The following is a 15000-nucleotide window of genomic DNA, read 5'->3' as shown; positions in this document are numbered from 1 at the left end:
TTCTTTCTTTTTCATTTAGCAACTCCGTGTCTATGTCTCTATCCCTGTCTGCCGGTGTTTGTCTGTTTGTTTCTTACAAGAAATCTGACTTTAACTCTTTTTGTAAGTCACTATCTGTTTGATTGTCCTCTCGTCTGTATGTCTGTTCCGTCTGTCTGTCTGTCCCCATCTGTATGTATTTTTCTGCCTCCGTCTGATTGCTTACCTGTTTATTTGTCTGTCTGTCTGTCAATCTCTCACTCTCTGACTCCCTCAAGCACTCGTCCCCCCCCCCTCTCTCTCTCTCTTCTGTTTCTCTCTCTCACTCTCTGACTCCCTCATTCACTCGTTCGTTCGCTCTCTTTCGGTCTCTCTCTCTCTCTCTCTCTCTCTCTCTCTCTCTCTCTCTCTCTCTCTCTCTCTCTCTCTCTCTCTCTCTCTCTCTCTCTCTCTCTCTCTCACTCACTCACTCACTCACTCACTCACTCACTCACTCACTCACTCACTCACTCACTCACTCACACACACACACACACACACACACACACACACACACATATCGCATTACTGAAGATATGTGTACTGTGCGTGGCTCCTGTGGGGCTTCGGTTACAGCTTCTCTTCCAAAAGCATCTCAGGATGACCAGACATGACCTTATAAAGTGTCACTGGAAGAGGAGGAGGAGGAGGAGGAGGAGGAGGGGAGGTGAAGCGGAGGAGGAGGTAAAGCGGAGGAGAAAAGGAAAAGGAGGAGGAGGAGGTGAACAGGAGGAGAGGAGAGGAGAGGAGAGGAGGGATAGGAAGAGTAAGAAGAGGAGCAGAATTAGGAGGAGGAGGAGGAAGAGTAGGAGGAGGAGGAAGAGTAGGAAGAGAAAAGGCAGAATGGAAGCAAAGGCAAAAAAAATCAGGAAGAAAGGAAAAGGAGGAGGAGGAGGAGAAGGAAGAGAAAGAGGAAAATGAGGAGGAGGACGAAGAGTTGGAAGAGGATGATGAGGAGGAGAGACGAAGGAAAAGAAAGAGAGGAAAGAGGAGAAAAAGACCAAGAGTAGAAGGAGAATCCGATGGGTAAGAAATAGAGACATAAAACAAAGACATAAACCACTAACAACGGAAAGCAGGAAGAGGTGACAAAGTATATAAAAAAAATTGCAAAGAAGACGTAGCGCGAAAAAAAGACGCCCAAAAAAGTAGTCTCGGCATTCGCAAGCTCCTCTTCCCAAGCGGGTACTCACACGAAGGAGAAGGAGAAGGAGAAGAAAGAGATGGAGGATAAAAAAAGATAAGAAATGGATAAAGGCTAAAATGGATAAGAAAGAGATGAAGGATAAAAAGGATAAGAAAAATATGAAGGACAAACAGGATAAGAGAGAGATGAAGGATAAGAAAGAAAAGAAGGAGATGGATAAGAAAGAGATAAAGGATAAAAATGATAAGAAAGAGATGAAGGATAAAAAGGATAAGAAAGAGATAAAAGACAAAAAGGATAAGAAGGAGAAGAAGAAGAATAAAAAGACCAAAAAAAAGAAGGGACAACAGGAGAAACACAAGAGAGTGTAGAAAGAGAATACGGCAAGTAAAAATATCAAACAGATAACGAGAGAAAAAATACACATTACAAACAGTAACGTAAACGAAAATTGCAAAAAAACAAAAAAAACAAAAAAGAACAAAATCCAAACTTCTCTTCCGAGTACTCACACTAAGAAGGAAGTGAAGGATAAGAAAGAGGAAAAAAGGAATAGGAGGAGGATACAGATCATAAAAAGAAGGGGGCATCAGAAGAAAGGCGGAAGTGAAAGCAGAATACTGTCTGTACGCAACATGAAGAACGGAAAACAGGACGAAGTAATGAGAAAAAACGAAGACGTAGACGTAGTGCAAAAGAAAAGAAAAAGAAAAAAGGATAAATATGTAGTCACAACAGAAGCACGTTCCTCCTCCTCAGGATAAGAAAGAGACGTAGGATAAGAAGGCAAGAAAGACAAAAGAGTGGCTTAAGAATATTTTACGAACGAAATAAAACTGAGAAAAGACAAACACACACCAAGGGCGAAACACAGGAGGAAGTAGCGTAGAGAAAAAAAATTGCGAAGACGACAGAGTGCGAAAAAAAGAGTCTCAGCATATGCAAGCTCTTCTTCCCCACCGGGTACTCCCACTAAGAAGGAGAGAAAGGATAAGAAGAACAAAGAGAAGCAGGAAGAGGAGGAGGAGGAGGAGGAGGAAAAAGAAGACTGTAGAAAGAGAATACGACATAGCACATACCCAAAAATAGTCTCGACATACACGTAAGTAATCTCAGCATACCCAAAAGTAGTCTCAGCACACCCGAAAGTAGTCTCAGCATACCCAAAGGTAGTCTCAGCATACTCAAAAGTAGTCTCAGTATACCCATAGTCTCAGCATACCCAAAAGCAGTCTCAGCATACCCAAAAGCTGTCCTAGCATACCCAAAAGTAGTCTCAGCATATCCAAAAGTAGTCTCAGTATACCCATAGTCTCAGCATACACAACAGTAGCCTCAGTATAGCCAAGCACCTCTTTCTCATCAACGGGTACTCACACTCATAAAAAAACTGCGCTTAGGCCTACTTCCTGATCCTCCATCACGCACCCACCCACCTGCGGAAGGAGAGAAATAACAATATTTAGAAAAAATACATTAATTGTTGTATATTGTTCTGATGCAGCACAGACAACTCCCATTACGAAAGCCAAGCAGGTACATAAAGCAAAGCAAAGCAAAAAATAAATAAATAAATAAATAAATAAATAAATAATAATAATCACAGAAAAAAAAATCAACCCTGAACACAACCATGGTAATATTATCTTAAAAAAAAACGTACAATTCTAAAAAAAAAAAAAAAAACATCCTCACAGCAAACTCAACACCAAAAACACCGAAAAATAAAAAACTAATCTAAAAACAACCGATTTCGAAGGCAAGAAAAACAAACAAACAAACGCAAAATAAACACCAAGATTTCAACGTCGTCATACATCACACGAAACCCTTTCGCAATACCAAACGCGTCAGATTCAAGTACCGAGAAATATCGCGTATCCTTCTCCTTATATATCCCGCCTTCGATTGCTATATTGCGTACGCAGTTTGAATAAGATTAAAGAAAATAATTCATTATCACTATCATAATAATTGTTATTATAAAGAAAATAATAAGGATGAGGAGGGTGAAAATGATGACCATGATAACGATGATGATGATGATGACAGTGATGATTGTGGTAATATAAAATTAAGTATCATCCTATCATTATTACTATCATTATTATCATTATTAGCATTATTATTATTATTATTATCATTATAATTATTATTATTATTATTATTATTATTATTATTATTATTATTATTATTATTATTATTATTATTATTATCATTATCAATACTATTATCATTATCATTATCATTATTATTATCATTATCATTATTATCGTTAATATTTTTATTATTATCATTATTATCATTAATATTTTTATTATCATCATCATTATCATTATTATCGTTAATATTTTTATTATTATCATTATTATCATTAATATTTTTATTATTATCATCATTATCATTATCATTGTAATTTCTATCATTTCTATTGCTATAATCATTATTGTCATTATCATCATTATTATTTGTAGTCTAGTAGTATCCTCCTCCTCCTCATTATTAGTATTATAATCATTAGCCTCATCAATATCATTATCGTTACTACATTCATCACATTGGCATAATTGTTGTCATTAACATATTACTCATTACTACCCATTGTCACAACAAAAACAGTAACTGCAACAATAACAACAGCAACACCAGCAGCAGCAGCAACAACAACAAACAACAATAAAGAAGAACAGCAACAAACAATAACAACAAAATAAGACAAAGACTTTCCAGCTAAAGGTTAACTCAAGCATTAGGCCGAGCCCAAAGCCTACGTTACATCTGGCCTTATTTAAAGCACAGAGGATCCTTAAAACCTTATATATATATATGTATGTACGTAGGTGTCGGCGTCGAGAATCCTATAGCTTTTTTTTTTCTTTTTTATCAATTCTTTTTAAATCCGGTTCAACAACACACCCTTGGTCAGGTTCCCACCCTTTGTACTGGACCCTAAACTGGCCTTATGATCCTGTCCTGACACTCTAGCTCCCACTCTTTCGGTTTCGTTTTCAACCTATGCTCGTCTCACTTCAACCCTTATACTCATACTTGGCTCTCCTTATACTCGTTTCCTCCTCCTGAGTTGCATTCGTGTTTTTTTTAATCCATTTTCCCGATTCAACTTAATGCTTCCTCATTTTTATCACTTTCACACTTCACCCTTTTCCTGAATGACACTTACCCTTGTCCTTCATTCGTGGGTATTGTTTGATCTATTTCCTCGATTCACCCTAATGCTCCCTAATTTTCATCACTTTCACACTTCACCCTTTTCCTGAATGCCACTTACCCTTGTCCTCCTTGATTCTCATCCTAAGACTTCAATTCCACAATGCCCCTGAAACACACTTCCTCATACTCATTTGGTTCAACTCATACCATTACCCTTTTCCTCATACTTCACTTACGACGCTTTCACCTTCATTCTCACCTTAGCCTTCCAATTTCCCTCATGTTCACTCACCCTTAACTCTTACCCTTCCTGAGTCTCTCTCTTACTCTCACCCTTGGTTTCATTCTCACTCTAATCCACATTCTTTCGCTTGTGTTCACCCTCGTCCTCAATACTCATTCTTTCCCTTACCCTCATCCTCGGTTTTATTCTCATCCTCCCTATCCTCTTCCCTTTCTCATTTCTCCCTTCTTCTCACTTTCTTCGCCATCCTCTTTCCTTTTTCATCCCTCATTTCTCCCTTCTTCTCACCTTTGGCTTCATCCTCATCCTCGCCATCCTCTTCCCTTTCTCCCTCCACACTTTCTTCCCCGTCCTCTTCCCTTCCTCCTCCCTCCTTCTCCCCTCTTCTCACCCTCGGCTTCACCCTCGTCCTCGCTACCCTCTTCCCTTTCTCCTCCTTCTCACCTTTGGCTTCACCCTCATCCTCTTCCCTTCCTCCTCTCTCCTTTCTCCTCCTCATCCTCCTCAGGCTCGCCATCCTCTTCCTATTCCCCTCCCTCCTTTCTCCCTCCTTCTCACCTTCGGCTTCACTACCCTCATCCTCTTCCCTTCCTCCTCCCTCCTTTCTCTCTCCTCCTCACCCTCGGCTTCCCCCTCACCCTTACACTTCCTTCATCTAACTGGCCCTTTTACCCTGGCCTCCCTCTCATCAGAATGAAAGCGCGTGCAACACTCTGTAAATGATGCAACACCGGGGATTGCCTGTCACGCTAATTTCATATTCATGCAAAGGCCAGATCCCCCGGACACGTAAAAAAAATAAAATCTTTAATAAAAAGAATATAATGAGAAATTAAAAAGTGGATGGCTTTAACAAGGACAGTTCTATTTCAAATATTACGGAGAGAGAGAGAGAGAGAGAGAGAGAGAGAGAGAGAGAGAGAGAGAGAGAGAGAGAGAGAGAGAGAGAGAGAGAGAGAGAGAGAGAGAGAGAGAGAGAGAGAGAGAGAGAGAGAGAGAGACAGAGAGAGAGAGACAGAGACAGAGAGAGAGAGACAGAGAGAGAGACAGAGAGAGAGAGAGAGAGAGAGACAGAGAGAGACAGAGAGAGAGAGACAGAGAGAGAGACAGAGAGAAACAGAGAGAGAGAGAGAGAGAGAGAGAGAGAGAGAGAGAGAGAGAGAGAGAGAGAGAGAGAGACAGACAGATCAGAATTCAGAAGAGAGAGAGACAGACAGACAGACAGAGAGAAAGAGAGATAGAGAGAGAGGCAATGTCTAATAATATTCCTAAATGAATATTTCCCCTTACTACAGAAACACTCCACACGAAAAAAATATATACATATGATAAAAAAAAAAAGTTGACATCTCTAAAGACACTTAAACCACGAAAACTACAAAGTGAAACTAAGAAAAATGACGAATTTTAACATTATTCCCAAGTGGATATGCCTCACAGTATAAAACCCACACGCACTACATCACCCTGGCGCCTTGTGGATACCATCAGTCAATACCAAACATTCCCCTGCTCATATGCTGACACGAAGTATGCTGAACTCTTGGGCTCACGCACGTTATTACTCGTTCTCTCTTTCTCTCTTTCCTTCCTGTTTTCTTTATCTCTTCTCCATTTCCCCCTTTTTTTCTTCTCTCTTTTGCTTTTCCTTATCCTGTTATTTTTCTTTCTTTCATCCTGTTATTCCACCATCCTTCCTTTCTTTTCTTTTCTTTTCATTTCGTTCTCTCTCTCTCTCTCTATCTAGTACATCCATCTCCATCCTCTCTTCCCTCCTTCTCTTTTATTTTCTCTCCTTCCCTCACTCCTACCTTTTTTTACTCTCTCTCCACCCCTCTTTCCATCACATTTATCTCCGTTTATCCATCTTTTTCATTTCCTCCAAACATCCTCTTCCTTCCTCCCTCCCTCCGACCGTCCCTCCCCTCTTTCCCCTCTTCCAATATCCGCAAACAACTCTCGTATTACCGACTTTTACCATTATCCATACACTTTATCCAAGTATCCATTAACATGCTCGTGGGCTCCACCCGCACCGCAATCACCCAATAATCCATCCACTTACCTATCAGCTGATCATCCAGAATCTCATCCCTGCTTCTATCCACCCGCTAATCCAACAGTCTATCCGTTCACCTTTTCTTTTTTTCCTTCTTCCATGTATTCCATTCACGAATTCACTGCATCTATCCATCCATCCATCTCTCCCCTTCTTCCATCGAGCCATTCATCCATTCATCATCCACCTACCCACCTGTCCACTTATCCATCTATCCACCACAACATCCACTTTTCCGATACACCGTCCGACCATCCACCTACTCTCCCCTCCGACCATAAAACCCTTTCACCCATCCACCTCCCTAGGCCTATCAATCCACTCAGCAATCCATCTATCCATTCTCTATCCAAACGACCTCAATCGTCTCGGCACGCCCACTCGAGAGACCCCTGCCTTTGAGTCCATGTGACTGATATTACCTTGTCGATATCAGTTCTGGCTTCCCCTTCCTCGTCCCCCCTTTGCAATATCTCTTCCCCTCCTCCACTATACCTGCCCTCCTCCCCTCGTCTATCTCCCCTCCTGTCTCTTTCGTCGGTGACCTCCTAAATGTACTTTTATTTTTTCTTTTGTTTCCTCCATCTCTTTTTTATAGATCTTTTCACTATATTTTATTGTTTCATTATCATCAAACAAACAAACAAGCAAACAAACACGCACGCACGCGCACACGAACACACATCCACACACACACACATACACACACACATACACACACACACACACACACACACACACACACACACACACACACACACACAAAACAAAGCAATCCATAAATCCCTACTAATTCCAGCTTTAGAACGATAATTATTTCGAGGTTTCTCATCATAAAAAACAACAGTAATAAAAATAATTACTGTAATAATAATAATGAAAATAATAATAACAATAGCAATACTTATAATAACAGCAACAATAATAATAATAATAACAATAATAGTAACAATAACAACAACAATCGTAACAATAATGATAATAACAACGATAGCAACAACAATAATAAGAATAAGAATATCACATTAGTTTTCATTTCAACTCACGCTTAAACCAAGCCCATCCAGACATGACAATCTATCCAAACAACGAAAATAAAAAATAATAAACAAAAACCAAAACAAAAAGCGGGGAACCTCTGAATGGAAGAGTCACAGGCGACAGGAAGTCCCTCGGTGTAGTGTTATTGTGCAGTATAGTGTCTCAACAAGAGGTCTATTGTTGCAGGGAGTGTGCATGGACTAAGAAAACCGGAGACGGAGAGAAAATATAATGCGTGTGACTTTAATCATGAAGGGATATAAAGACCCATTTTGAAATTTTGAAAACGTGCAATTTCCGCAGGCAGACAATGAGATTTCAATTCTTGTCTTTCTTTATTCTTCTCTTTTTTTCTCTAACTCCACCCCTTCTCCTTCTTCCAACCCCTCGACCTCCCCCACCCTCTCCCACTTCCACTCCCTCCCCCTCTCCCCTTCCCTTTCACTCTCCCCTTCCCTCTCCCTCTCCCTCTTCCACGCGCTGTCCCTATTCCAATCCCTGTCCCTCTTCCATCCCTTCCACCTTCCCCTCCCTCTCCCTCTTCCACCCCCTCTCTCCCTCTTCCACCCCCTCTCCCTCTTCTACCCTCTCTCCCTCTTCCACCCTCTCTCCCTCTCCCTCTTCCACCCCTCCACCTACCCCTCCCTCTTCCACCCCCTCCACCTACCCCTCCCTCTCCCTCTTCCACCCCTCTCCCTCTTCCACCCCCTCTCCCTCTTCTACCCTCTCTCCCTCTTCCAGTTCTCCTACCCTCTCTCCCTCTCCCTCTTCCACTCCCTCTCCCTCTCCCTCTTCCACCCCCTCTCCCTCTTTTCCCCTCCCCATTCCTCTCCCTCTCTCTTTCTTTCTTTCTTAGCTGACGACGCACTATAAACTTTCAGAAATCACGCACGCCCACAGGCAGACGTAATTACACAAACCACACCACCGAACCGCTTTCAGAATCCTGACGACGAACTTTATTATGACTGCTGAATAATTCCTCTAAAAATAAAGTATGAGGAAGCAAAGAAACGTACGTATACGAACGAACAAACGCATAACAACGCATTTCAAACAGATGTATACTTCATAAACACATGCTGCATATAATCAGAGAAAATACTGATGCAGATGAACGGATTTCGATCATCACACTTGAACAAATTCTTCTTTCCCCTCCTTTCTCTTCCCCCCTCCTTTCCTCCCCACCTTCCCTCCTTCCCTTCCTCCTCCTCTTCCCCACCCCCTCTCCTTCCCCTCCTCCTTTCCTCCCCACCTTCCTTCCTTCCTTCCCTCACCGAACTCTTTCTCACCCCCTTCCCTCCTCCTTTCCTCCCCACCTTCCCTCCTTCCCTTCCCCCTCCCCTTCCCCACCCCCTCTCCTTCCCCTCCTCCTCTCCTCCCCACCTTCCTTCCTTCCCTCACCCACCTATTTCTCACCCCCTTCACCCTTCCCCTCCTCCTTTCCTCCCCATCTTCCCTCTTTCCCTTCCTCCCCCCGTCCCTCTTCCCCACCCTTCTCCTTCCCCTCGCCCCCTCACCTCGCCCAGCCCTCTCATGTACCCCGGGAGCCAGGCGTCCAAAATAAAATCCCCGGTGATAAATGCCCAGCCCGCCCTTGGCACTCTAGACAACGGAAATGGCCCCCCCGGCGTTCCTTCGGCGCCTCGGCTATACCCCGGCTGCAGCTCGTGACTGGGGGGGAGGGGGGGGAGGCTAAAAATGATATGGTGTACATAGACGCTTCTTGTGGTAGGTTTCTTCAGGCTAATGCCAGGTGTGTGTAAATTCCCATACTTTGTGACAAGAGCTGATGGAGTTATTATATACAAATATAGGTTCTATAGATGATATATATATAAAAAGAGATAGATCTGTTGCGCTAGATAAACTTCTCTCTCTATCTATCTATCTATCTATCTATCTATCTATTAGTCTATCTCCATCAATAAATATATATTGAAAGAAACATATATACAAAGACACGCGAGAAAATGCGTCCATCTTGAACTCATTATAAACATATCCATATATATGCCATAAGCATTGACAGCCAAAGTTCTCACAAAAAAATAATAATAACATTAAATAACAGGCGGTGGCTGCGTAATCATCTCTTCCCTTTAATATCACAGAACACAAGGAAAATACTTCGTTATCTTCGCCTTTCTTCCAACCGCACGACGATAACGCCCTTTTCACTTCACTATATAGAACGAGGAAGTGGGCGCGCGAACTATCGAGCCAAAATCGTAAATAAATAAACAGATTCGATCCCTTTAATTCTTGTAAGGGTTTCGAACTCTGCATTGGCGTAGTCCTAGATTAAATTCTGCCGTAATACAATGCTTTATGATATTATTCAACTATTTTTTTTTTATTTTACCTGCATCATTACCATCATCACTTCATTACGTAATCTTTATTCCTTTATTTCAAAAGTCATCTTACTATTATTACCATCATCACTTTAGCATTTACATCTTTATTCATTACCATCATAATTTCATCATGCACATCCTTATTCCTATATTTCACAAGTCATCTTAATATCATCAGTATCATCATTTTAACACCTTTATTCATTTATTTAACACAACATCTTACTACCAACATGATCATCATCATCATCATCATCATCTCAAACTCATCTTTTCCATCATCACTCCCAAATAATACGAGAAAGGCCTTAATGCCCTTTCCCTGCAGAGCCGCTTGCACGATCAATCCTCAATCGCGAATCCTCTCATGCAGTGATGGAATTCTAAATAGGCCTACTGGTCATGCAACATTGATTTCCAACTGACGTGCGTGCAAATTTTAATCCGATTAGCGTTCAGCAACGAAAGTCCATATGCAGATTAGGCAGACTGCCACGCCATACAGGCTTTCATTTACGTAATATTCCGAGAAAAATGCGGGAATGAATAAGTAAATAGATCGCTAAAGAAATGAAGTCATGATATCATCAAATCTGTATCTGTAAAGGAGAAGAAGGAGGAGGAAAAGATGAAGAAGAAAAAGATAAAAAAGGAGAAGACGAAGAAGAAGATAAAGAAGAAGACGAAGAAGAAAAGATGATAAAGAAGAAGAAAAAAAACTGAAAAATGTGAAAAAAGAGATAACTAAGGAGAAGGAGGAAGAGGATGAAGAACAAGTAAACAAGTTAATAGACAAACAAAATATACCTTTATCTGATCAAAACGAAACTAAAACTTCCCTTACGTGGTCTTACCGTCCCAACATTCATTGCAAATCTGGCAAACCTCCCTCCGTGCAACTCAACCTGCAACATTAAACACTCAACGACGAAAGCTCCGGCCAATGATTTTCCCCGAGTCAACAGTCTCCCTCTCCCTCCCTCCTTCCTTACCTACCAACCTCCCTGCCTACGTACCTCCTTCCCTCCCTATATTCTTTCTTTCTTTCGTTCTTAATTTTTTTATCTGTTCATTTTCTTATTTCCCTCATTCCTTCTTTCCTCTCCTTTCTTCCTTCCCTCCCTCCTTTATTTCTTTCTTTCTTTCTGTCTTTCTTTGCCTCCCCCTCCCTCCCTCCCTCCCCCACTCCCTCTCCCTCTCCCCCTAACCCCCCCTAACCCCCAAGAAAAAAAAATCCTTCACATCGAAAACAAAACAAATAAAAAACATAAAATGAAACAATAACACCACTTACGTCGCGAACCCACCAAAAGTCACACCGAGCCCATCCGAATCTTCGCCCCACGTGCCTCCAAACAACAGCAACCACAATGGGACCCCGACGCAAGCAAGCAAGCAAGCACACGGTTTCCGCCCGATGGAACGCGGCCAGTTCGCACTGGGGTTCTACAGCTGGGACGCGCGGCGGTTTATATTTAATGAATAAATGATCGTTCATGTCAGTCGGGGGAGCTACTGCCAAGCCGGAGGAGGAGGAGGAGGAGGAAGAGGAAGAGGAAGAGGAAGAGGAGGAGGAGGAGGAGGAGGAGGAGGAGGAGGAGGAGGAAGAGGGAGAAGAGGAGGAAGAAGAACAGGAGGAGGAGAAGGAGAAGGAGGTGGAAGAAGAAGAAGAAGAAGAAGAAGAAGAAGAAGAAGAAGAAGAAGAAGAAGAAGAAGAAGAAGAAGAAGAAGAAGAAGAAGAAGAAGAGGAGGAGGAGGAGGAGGAGGAGGAAGAAGAAGAGGAGGAGCCCGATGCGCGAGTTTACTTGGGAGACTAAGATTGGAAAATTAATAATGAAGGCGCGACGGAATTTATGCTCTGCGGGCGGGACACGCTTCCCACGCGGACATCAACTGCCGCGGAAATCTTGGACGCTCCGGCACAGGGACCCACGGCAGGGGCAACGATGGGACTGTGCATGTATGCGTACCACGATGCACGCACGCACGCACGCACGAAAGCACGCACGGAAACTCATCACTTCCCTGAACCCAAGACAAAACCCAAAACTTTCGAAACCACAGACTACCATCGTCACTCGTCGCTTTTTTTTCTCTCTCTCTTTCTTTCTTTACCCACGCTCCTCCATCTCCTCCTCCGCTCGCCATCTTGCCTTTTTTTGTTTCTGCTTTCTCCTCCTTCGCTTTCTCCAAAATGCCCTTGCCAATAAACCCAAAACCAACCGCATCCGAAGTGCAAATCGATGAGGGTAAACATTCCATTTCAGTCTCACGTTGTCGGTTTTTTCTCTCTCTTTTATATCTTACGTCGCCGATTTTTTAATAGCTACTTTTCATCATTATCGTCATCACATTTATTTCTCTTTTATATCTTACGTCGCCGATTTTTTAATAGCTATTTTTATCATTATCGTCATCACATTTATTTCTCTTTTATATCTTACGTCGCCGATTTTTTAATAGCTATTTTTATCATTATCGTCATCACATTTATTTATATTTTTTCTCTTTTGTCCCGGGATGTTGATCTTTCTTTCGTCTTTTTTTCTTTCTTTTCTTTTGCCAATCCCATGTTGCCAATTCTTCTTTTTTACCTCCGTCTTTTGCATTTTGTTTTATTGTTTTTTGCTGCTTCTCTTACCCTTCTCGTGGCAATTCTCTGCTCGTCCATCCTTCCCCTCTTTTCCCTTTCGCCTTCGTTTTCTTGCTCCGATTTTCGCAAAATTTTTCCGTATATATTTAACTTCTTTGTTTTATACTTATCTATTCTTCCTTTTTTTGCACAAATCCTTTCTCTTCCAAATTCCTTCTGAGACGGGATCATTTCCTCCATTTTCTTGAACGGTTTTTTTACTTCTTTGTTGTTGCGATCTTTTCTTACGTTCGAAATCTTCCTGAAACGTCTTTTTTTAGCTCTTCTCTTACCCTTCGCATGCCCATTTCTTCTCCTTCTCCTTCTCCTTCTCCTCTTCTTCTTCTTCTTCTTCTTCTTCTTCTTCTTCTTCTTCTTCTTCTTCTTCTTCTTCTTCTTCTTCTTCTTCTTCTTCTTCTTCTTCTTCTTCTCTTTCTTAAAATTCTCTTTCTTCTTCTCCTCCTCTTCTTTTTCTTCCTCGTTTTCGTCTTCGGCGTCGCCGCCGCCTTCTACGTTTTCCCTCTCTTATTCTTCTTCATCATAATCTCCGTTTTTTTATATTTTTGTTCTCCTTCTCCTCCTTCTTCTTTAATCTTTTTTTTTCTTTTTCTTCTTCTCCTTCTCCTCCTCCTTCTTCTCTTTTTCTTCTTCTCCATCCCCACACCTCTTTTACACCGACTATTAGTACACATTTTTGTATACCTGCTTCTTATCTCTTTAGCCTTCAAGTATTTTTCAACTATCGCTATTTGCTTAATTTTCCGTAAAATGTTTGTCTACTTTGTTTTCCTTGTCTATCAACTCTCCCTCCGCATGCCTTAACGATAGCATCACTTCTCTCTTTAATTTCTTTTACTGTTGATTAGATCTATTCTTTTGCCCCCTCCCTCCCTCCCTCCCTCCCTCCCTCCCTCCCTCCCTCCCTCCCTGCCTCCCTCCGTCCCTCCCTCCCTCCCTCCCTCCCTCCCTCCCTCCCTCCCTCCCTCTCTCCCTCTTTCCCATTCACTTACAACCTCAAGCACGTTCACACACACAAACACACACACACAAACAAACACACACACACACACACACACACATACAGGCAACCAAGCAAAGCAGAGAGCAAGCGCAAGCAGGAAGCACAAGCAAGCAATGACCAGGCAAAAAGATTCTCCACAGACTGTCGCATTACGAAGCGGAGAAAGCACCAAGGAAGATTCTCCATTTTTATCATTCAAAACTTTAATCTCCTTCTTCCTCTATTTACTCATTTGCCTCGTGATTCCTTTTCCGTGCGATCTTTACGCCGAGATAAATATAGAACCGAGATTATCCGGAGCTTCGAAGTATCCGGAGAGAAATGCGCGAGGAAATCTCAAGAGGGAGGGGGAGGACGGGGGAGGACGGAGGAGGGAGGGAGGGAGGGAGGGAGGGAGGAGGGAGGAGGGCGACGATCTGAATGAGACGAGGAGGAGGTGGAGGAGATGGGGGGAGGAGGGGAGGGAGGGAAAGAAGATGACTAAGAAGCAGAAAAGAATCCCAGGAAGAAAAATGAAGAGAAGATGACTAATAAGCAGAAAAGAATCCCAAGAAGAAAAATGAGGAGAACACAAGTACGAAGAAGAAAAAATAGAAGAAAGAATAAGAACAACACAACCATAACAGCCAACACAAGTACGAAGACCAAGACAAAAAGTGAGCTTCGACGCGTAAAAAGCCAGAGTGCCAGATGCGACGCCGCCCTCCCTGCCTATATTTCGGGAGGGGGACTCAAAACATCCATTCTCACCCTACAACCCGGCGCCAAACGTTAACCTACGGCGTTCCCCTTAAATGTGAAGGGTGAAACTTGTGCAAGCGATCTCCATTACCCTTAAAGAGACGCGTCCACGACTGCTCAATGGTCACTTTACAAACGCGCCAGCTGATCTGTTCCTTCATGTGATACTCGTTGGCTGGTGCAATTATGATATCGGGTGACACTTGCGTAAAGGAGACATGCACTAAATGCACATCAGATGAACGGAAAACGTAATAATAAGATACTGATGACTCCTATGAACAAAAAAAAAATCGTATCAGAGCTTCCAAAAACCTCCCCATCAACGCAGAATCCCAAAATCCCATAAACGTATTCCAAAATTCCCCCCATCAACCCAGCATCCCAATCCCCGCCCCCCCCCCCATTAACGCAATATCCCAGTCCCCCAATCACCGCAGCATCCCAAAATTCTCCAATCACCGCAGCATCCCGAAATCCCGTCAACGCATTCCAAAATTCCACCATCACCGCAGCATCCCAAAATCCCATCAACGCATTCCAAAATCCCCCCATCACCGCAG

At 42.5% G+C, this 15000-nt stretch overlaps 1 protein-coding gene across 1 annotated transcript in view; it reads right to left on the bottom strand.

Annotated features, from left to right (window-relative positions):
* The window catches only part of LOC113825586 (protein phosphatase PTC7 homolog), a 175938-nt gene that overhangs the window by 113322 nt on the left and 47616 nt on the right, over positions 1-15000 (bottom strand). The gene's annotated exons all lie outside the window — the stretch shown is intronic.

The sequence above is a fragment of the Penaeus vannamei genome, chromosome 14 (assembly GCF_042767895.1).
Source record: "Penaeus vannamei isolate JL-2024 chromosome 14, ASM4276789v1, whole genome shotgun sequence".
NCBI lineage: Eukaryota > Metazoa > Arthropoda > Malacostraca > Decapoda > Penaeidae > Penaeus > Penaeus vannamei.
This window is presented reverse-complemented; position numbering and strand designations above follow the sequence as displayed.